At 52.5% G+C, this 8,132-nt stretch overlaps 1 long non-coding RNA gene across 1 annotated transcript; it reads right to left on the reverse strand.

The window, feature by feature from the left end:
- Positions 1-3,457: 3,457 nt before the first annotated feature.
- On the reverse strand, positions 3,458-7,912 carry LOC123381131. Its single transcript, XR_006587738.1, has 2 exons — positions 5,242-7,912; positions 3,458-4,935 (listed from the first exon to the last, which is right to left on the reverse strand). It is a non-coding gene; the product is annotated as an uncharacterized LOC123381131 (long non-coding RNA).
- Positions 7,913-8,132: the final 220 nt, after the last annotated feature.

Below are 8,132 nucleotides of genomic sequence, written 5' to 3' on the forward strand. Positions count from 1 at the left end.
GGGACAGGCGGAGCCTGAGACCCCGCTGGCCCGGTGACAGCGGCCCCGCTCGGGACAACGCGGTGGCCGGCCGAACTTCCTCTCGTCACTGCTACAGCTCATCAATATCGAGGCCATTTCCATGACATTTCCCCGCGGGAAAAGGATTTCTTTCATTGACCTCATCTCTACAGTGAAGTCAAGTCAATTGAAAGCGGGCTGGTGTGCTACCGCCTTCTCGGTCCCGGCTTACTGGAAATGTCCGCTTTTTGGTTTTTTTTTAAATCACTTGCATGGTTTGGGTATGGCTGCCAAGACACAACTATAAAAGGATCATTTCTCAAAAGAGAACAGATTCGAATGAGCGGAACGGGGACTCGGGTTCCTTCCCGGGGAAAGTCCTTACCACACGTGGCCGACGTCGGAACTTGCCTCACACCCCGGGCATGGGGGTGACGCCCGTCCCCGTATCACTCTGTATGAGCGGAGAGTGTCCCACAACATCCCCGGAAGAATGAGCCTGGCTCCGCCCTGACCCCAATGCCAGACGGCTTTCCTGCTACGAACGTGGCCCTACACCCTCTCCACGTGGCACAACCCAAACCGAGCGACTTGTGACAATACGTCAAGGGCGCACGACGTTTTCATACAAAGAACGGGAGGGCTAGAACGGTGGCCTTCATCTTCAAGATCGCGTTTCGGTGAATGCCTCACAAGGACACGCTGTCTCTGAGGAACCACCAACGTCCCCCGATGGCTTCTTGGCAACATCGCTTTCCACGGCGTATGTACCGTTTCCTTCTCTCCGGGGGCACAGCGGACAGCGCTTCTGTGGGCAGCGGTGGCCGTGAACGCTCAACAGCAGGTGCACACGCGTCCGTTTCCCGGGGGGCTCACCGGCCCCGCAGCCCCCGGCCGCAGGCGGAGCACCCAGCCCAGCCCGGAAGCCCAGGGACAGTGGCATCCTGGCAAACAATTAAAGCAGGTGCGTGTGGTAAAGGAGAAAGAGCAGGAGCCTAGAGACAGAACCCGGGGACCTGCCGGCCCCAGGGCCCGCTCATCACAAGGGGCCATCGGCCAAGCACACCCTCTCGGCGCCTCCGTTTTCCAAACTGTGAAGCGGAGATTAACGTATCCCCTGCCGCGCCTCCCAGAGCCCCGCAGGGACCCTGGCGACAGCACGATGAAGAGCGCGGGGTGCCATCAGCGCCCGATGTTGCTGGCTATTCCGCTGGGTCCCTGTTAGCACACAAGTGTCATGACAGAGGCTGGGAAGCTCCAGGGACCCGCAACATGGAAACAGCGTGCCTCAGTTAATCCGCATCCTCTGGAAGCCGCCCGCGCCCCCCCCCCCGCCCCAGCCCGCGTGAGGAGGGGACATTGACAGACACCTGGGTTGTCGGTCCTCCCTACTCGAGTGGGACTTTGGAGTGAGGATTCTGCACCTTAGAGCCCTGCGCTGATGTTCGTGGGGCGGGGGAGATGGTGGTCAGGGAAGGTTCTGGTTGGGTGAGCCAGCAAAGGGCCAGGAGCGAGGTGTTTGTCCCCAAGGACCAAGAAGGATCCTTTGCATCTCTCGCAGCTGAAAGTCTGACGTCCGTGTCTGCAACGTGTGCGGTTCAGATGGGTGTGAAGCACCCAGAGCCCGTGGCAGGAGCACCCACAGTGTCTCCGTCCGCCCGCCTCTCCACGTCAGCTACAGCGGCCCATCAGCCTCCTGAGGGGACCCGCCGCCTCTCCCGGGACTCCCCTACTCAGAAACGGCCCTCTGGGGGCCAGCGTCACGCTTCCCACCGGAAGGTCCCCATCCCGTCCCAGCCGTTGGAAATCTGCCTCCCAGATACGTGGCAGTATTGGTCACTTCTCCACCGCTCCTGAGACAAGCTGTCACCCCCTCTCCCCCCCTACTTTAGGGGTCCGCCCCTCTCCAGCCACTCTTCGGCCAGCAGCATGATGGACTTTGAAACAATAGAATTCCGATCACGACACAATCTGCTTTAGAAAACATCAGCGTCTCACGTTTTCCCTCAGCACTGAGACCCCAAGTCCTGGCCCTCCCATCGCCCACACGGCCTGCGTTTCTGGCTGCTACACGTCTGACTCTACCTCCCCGTTCTCTGCCTGCACGCACCACCTTTCATTCCCCTGCTGAGCCAGATTCCTCCTTCTGGAATGTTCTTCCCTGACCCTCCCCCAGCAAATACCTATCCATCCTTCTAGGCTCAGCTTCAACATTACTTCAGGTAAGAGTTCCTCCAAATCTAAATCGGGACCCTCATTTTTTTAAAATGTCACTCTGTTATTATAAATGTATTTGCATGGGTATTCATTACATGTCTTGGGGGGGGGGGAGGGTGTGCCTGGGTGGCTCAGTCGGTTAAGCATCTAAGTTCAGCTCAGGTCATGATCTCACAGTTTGTGGGTTCGAGCCCCAAGTCGGGCTCTGTGCTGAGAGCTCGGAGCCTGGAGCCTGCTTCGGATCCTGGGTCTCCCTCTCTCTCTCTCTCCCTCTCTCTCTCAAAAATGGATATAAAAACATCTATATCTATCTCTTCTGGGGGTGCATGTCTGCTCAGTTGGTAGAACATAAGACTCTTGGTCTTGGGGTTGTGGGTTCAAGCCCCACACTGGGCGTAGAGATTACTTTAAAAATTAAAATAAAATCTTTAAAAACAAGCAGACCAAAATATCTTTTGAATGAACAAATATGTAACTCGGGAAGCGGTCTCATTTGTGCTAATGTCCAGCTCACAGTTTCCGTTTTTCTCCAGGAATACCTGGCCAAATACCTTGCTGCAGCCCAGATAGGTAATTCCTCTCAACTTTGTCACCGAATAATTATTTTTAAGTTTGCCAAGGGGGGAAATTCAGTTGGACTCACAACCACTTGTTTCAACGGTTTTTATGTATTTAACCGACTTTTCCAGAAGGCCAATTATACCTCAGCTCTGGACCGAGGGGCCCATGACGTTGTTCCTAGTGAACTGCTCTCTGTTTCAGGTGCTCTCAGACCACCTCTTTAATTACGGTTTCCAGAAGACGACTCAAGCAAACAGGTGTGCACTGGGCGAATCTGCTACCTTACTATGTTTGAAAACTGGAGCGACAGTAGTCTATTTCTAGGCACCTTCCTCAGTTTTCCCAACCCTACTAAGGTCACGACAGTCCTCTCGTCTGCCACTCGTTCCCGTGTCTCTAGATGGAATTGATCCGGTATAGGACACGTAAGCAAATTTCAAACACCTTGGGGACACTGCACGATTTCCTTCTTCCTCCTTCCTCTCCTTCCCTCCCGCCCTCCCTGTCCCCCCATCCTTCGCCCGAGGGCCTGTCCGCTGAGAGGTGTCAGATACGTACACATGGCCCTGCCCTTAGAAGCTGTCCCCAACATACCGGCTCAAGGTTATATGAGCTAGAACTTACCAGAAAATAATAAAGAAGCTTATCAAAGCCAGACATGTTATATTACAGTCACTTATCTATTTGCCTTGTAATTATTTTAATAAAATATTTCCGTGACAACATAAGCTCATTGCAATACATCACAATACATTGTACTTTGCTTCACTGAGCTCGGCAGATAGTGCGTTTTCCACAAATTGAAGGTTTGCGGCGACCCTGCACGGAGCACGTCTCTCGGTGCTGCTTTCTTCCTTGCTCACTTCGTGTCTCTGAGTCACATTTTGCTAATTCTTGCCGGATTTCAAACTTGGCGTTACTATTCTATTTGTTACGGTGATCCGTGATCAATGATGAGGATACCCTGAACGTGACGATGACGGTCAGCATTTTTTAGCAGTGAGGGCATTTTTAATTAAGGCATACACATGATTTTCTTGACATAATGCTGTTGCACACTTATCAGACTACACTAGTAGTCTTTCATATGCACTGGGAAACCAAAAAGTTGGTTTGACGCGTTTATTGCAATATTCACTTTATTGCAGCAGTCTGCAACGGAACCCGCGGTATCTCCGAGGTCTGCCTATCGGTCCTGCGGTGAGTTCTCGATCTTCTCTCTGCAACCTTACACTGTGGCAGACGCTCCTTTGCCGCTTCCTAAAGTAGTGCCACCAGAAAAGAAATAGTCTGGAAGTCCCCGATGACCACCCTCTGCCAAGAGACCATTTAGAAATGACGTAACTGATTTAAGTGGCTTGTAAACGCTGTGTATTAACGGTGCAGGTTTAAATCCCACTTCTCCCAGCAAACATTTCAGAAGGGGCTCCTTCCTTGGGTTGATTTCAAACCCGCACACGTCCAGCCAAGGCCCTGACCTCCACGGGCTGCACGGCGGTGTGAGGGCAGTTGGGTGACGGACCTCCGATCACATCAGGCGCCGTAGCAGGCGCACCGTGCCTAATGAACTGCCATCCCCACCGCTCCACAGAAACCCCACCCCCACATCAATAAGGACGGGGCTCCCTAAAAGCAGTAAGGGCCTTTTCGGGGTTAATGTTTGCCTTGATCTCACTTCAGCATTTAATGCTCCCTCCCTGCCAGCTCTGTCTGAACTTGTAACTGGCTACACTCCTTCGTTCCTGCAGGAGCCTGATCACCTCCTGATACTTTGACCTCTTTGCTGTTCTTGTTTTTTTTTCTTAGCGAGCTCACCCGTTTTCCTGGGTTTGGCCAGGAATGGTTAGTCACACACAAATCTTCGTCTTCCATCTTACCTCCTCCCTAAATCGGAGTTCTAACTTACCAGCTGTTTCATTTTCTTTTAAGACGCTCGTTTGCGTAGGAGGATGATGCTAATGACGAGGATGATGGTGATAGCAGTGATCGTGGTGATGGTGAGAGTGGTGATGGTGTGCTTGGTGATGGGGACAGTGATGATGAGGAGGGTGATATCATCAGGACCCCACCCTGCGGGGGCGCCTCTGAAAAGGGCATTGAGCCAGGAGCTGACCGACGCGAGGACACAGGCTGAGAAAGATCTAAGGAAAGAAGTTTCTAGAAGCACAAACGTTTTGTCAAGGAAAATGTTTCATCCACCACCAACAGCATACCTCCCAGGACGTCAGAGACGATGCTGCATGTTTGTTGACTAGAATATGGCAAAATACAGGGCTCATGTGGGGTTTCAGCAATATTGTGAAATGACCACAAACATTAGATACGCGTCTTTCCCCAAACCGGAAATATTTCTAGCATTAGTGGAATTAATTATGTTTATGGCTGGACTCGCTGTCTAGCTTTTATGTAGAAAAATACTTAAGTTTGAAAATCTAGGAAGACCTTATAAGTTTAATCACCTACCTCTGACCCATTAATGTCAGCAAGCCCGCTCCCTGGGATGCGGTAGACACAGGACACCCTTGCTATAAACAATAATGAAGAAGTGACGAATTTGAAATCGGGGTTGCTTTCCATTCATGTGTGACCACCATCTACCATCTAGTGGTGGGAGAGGGCAACTTCAGGGTGACTCCTTCCGGAGGAGGACAGAGGCAGGGACGGCTGGCCCTCCCTCCGCACCACCACCGTCCCTGCATTAGTGCAAGTGTTTGCGACACCTGCCACGTAGCCAAATCCTGCCCGTTACTGGGGGAGGTAAAAGATGGATACGAAGGGAAAGAAGCCCCTGCGTGACATGCGGGCGCGAGTCTCCGAGGGGATGCCGGGGAGGCTGTGCGTTCGAGGTTACGGTTGACGCCCCAGAGTTACCTTCCTGGGACTTGCGCTCTGTTCCTGACGTTGTCAGAGATCGGATCCACACAGGAGCTTACCTGGAGCACACGGGAACATTGGGCTGGGCGTCCAGTCTCCTGGGCAGACCTTGAGATGATTTGGGGGGAAGGAAAACAAAACAAACCCAGAAGAATGTAAGCCTGAGGGGGAAGGAGGGGGTAAAACGCGGTAGAAACGACAAAGACCCTCGGCGGGAGCCAGAAAGACCAAAACAATACTTAGTACCTAAGATTACAAAATACAATGAAACCGCAGACGATCACTACGAGCCCCTGCCGAGCGGCGGTTCGGAACCCACCCCCAGACCCGTTTCCATCTGTATAGACAAGAATTTTGGACAACGTGGTCTCTAAGAGGTTTTCCAACCTTCACGTTCTCTGTCTGATTTTAAGTTAACTTAGGGCAAATCCCTAGCCCAAACCTTAATGCATCTTCGTGACAGGAATGCGGCCTTCAAACGCTTCCTTGAAGAACTACTTGCCTTCTTTCTATGGGGGCTCATCGCGAACCGAAGGGTGGTGATGGGGATCCAATTTTACACGATGCATTAACACGTTCACCTGCACCGCGCTTAGGTGGAAACCTAACAGAGGCTTCAGCAAAGCTGGAAAGCCATGGGGATCTGGGGGCCTGGGTGTTCAAGAACAGACGTGGCACATGGTGGGCGGCGAGCCTTCGGGGACAAGGCGGATCAGGCCACGTCGGTGGCCGCCACACTGCAAGGCCAACGACCTATCACGAACAGGCACCGAGAAGCACTCTCCATGATGATCTACCAGCCTGTGTTTTAATAAATCCCAGGCATCTCCTTGACTTCAGGCTACAGAGACAACCATGGGACAGGAGCCAGTTTTATTCTTTGGGAAATTAGCAGGAAGCGGTGGGGTTTCTGAAGCCGCCCGCCCTTCCCTCCCACACTCCCACGCCCACACTCTCAGAGCTGGGTAATTGCTCACATATGTCTTGGTGTGAGGAACCACAGAGCGGGGCCATCTCCAGCAGGATCCCAGTTCCAGGCCGGCACCGAAACACCCAGAGGCCACGAACGGAGCCCCCGAAGGTCGCCTGGGCGCCCTCACAGCCTGTGCCGCTCTCACTGCCCGCCTTGCCCCGCATCCGCTGCTCTCGCCACTGCCCGCCGTCCAACAGAAGCGAATCCAGAGAACACCCACCCTGACGCTCCACAGCGCTGAGCAGAGAGCCCTCTGGAACAGCCCGGTTAAGAGCTGCTGACGGAAGGCATCCCAGCAGGGAAATCTAAAGGCGGGCTGGTGGCCCTAAAATGCAGACCTAAGCATCTGAGCCTCATTGGGTTTCCGTTAAGTGATTCCTGTCTGCAGACCGCACAATCCGTTCTTCTTTAATTGTTGTTAAACAGCACTCCTAAGAAAACACATTACATTTCGTTAAGCGTGTGTGATCGGCCTGCTTTTGTCAATCCACCCGAAGTCGGCACGTTTGTGGACGTAAGGAATCCAACTGTCTTGGGCTGGTCAAAAAACTTCTTGGAAAAGGGGAAATGACACATTTTTAGTGTGTCAAAGAAGGAACGGAAATTTCCTGATTCATAAATGCGCTGCCAGGGTTTTGGAAAGCGGGCGCACAGAGACCGTGTTACTTGAGGTCGATTTTATGGAACTGGGAAAAAAAAAAAATTGTTAACCCAAGTAAATTTCTTGAAAGTAATTCTAACTCGTATTTATGCATCGTGTCAGAAGTTACAGAATACAGCCCATAAAGCCATCTGCCACAATAACACGGGGAGGGAGATAGGATTCAGGGGGCCATCCTTGTATGGCTGTGGAAACTGAGGCACGCGGTTTAAAGCAGCCCAACCTCTCTGCCTTCGAACAACTCAGGGCTCAGTGGGAGAGGCAGACGGTCTACTTGTTTTCAGACGTTGTGATAAATGTAGCGAGGGGACCCCAGTGTGCGGCGGGAGCCCAGAGGAGAGGCATGTGCCCACCCCGGGGTGGGACAGGAGGTACCGGAAGAGAGGGTGGGCCCAGCAGAGGCTTCCTTGGGGGGCGGGGGTCTCATCGACCTGAGTCTTGGAGGAAAGAAGGCAAAGGGTGTAAGCAGAGCAAGGCACCTTCGAGAAACACAAGCCAGGGGGCGCCCGCGTGGCTCAGTGGGTTAAGCCTCCAACTCTGGATTTCAGCTCCGGTGGTGAGCTCACAGTTTGTGAGTTCTGGCCCCGCATCAGGCTCTACGCTGACAGTGTAGAGTCTGCTTGGGATTCTCCCTCTCTCTCTCTCTCTCTCTCTCTCTGCCCCTGTCCCCCACCCGAACAAATAATCTTAAAAAAAAAAAAAAAAAAAAAGGAAAGAAATGCAAACTGTTGGTTGTTGGGTGATGATTTGCAAGGCACAGGAAGGAAATCAGCATTTTTCTAGCAGTAACAGAAAATGACTGATGAATTCACTCAGGACAATAGAAAGATCTAACACGCATTCCAG

The sequence above is a fragment of the Felis catus genome, chromosome D3 (genome assembly GCF_018350175.1).
Source record: "Felis catus isolate Fca126 chromosome D3, F.catus_Fca126_mat1.0, whole genome shotgun sequence".
In the NCBI taxonomy this organism is placed as follows: Eukaryota; Metazoa; Chordata; class Mammalia; order Carnivora; family Felidae; genus Felis; species Felis catus.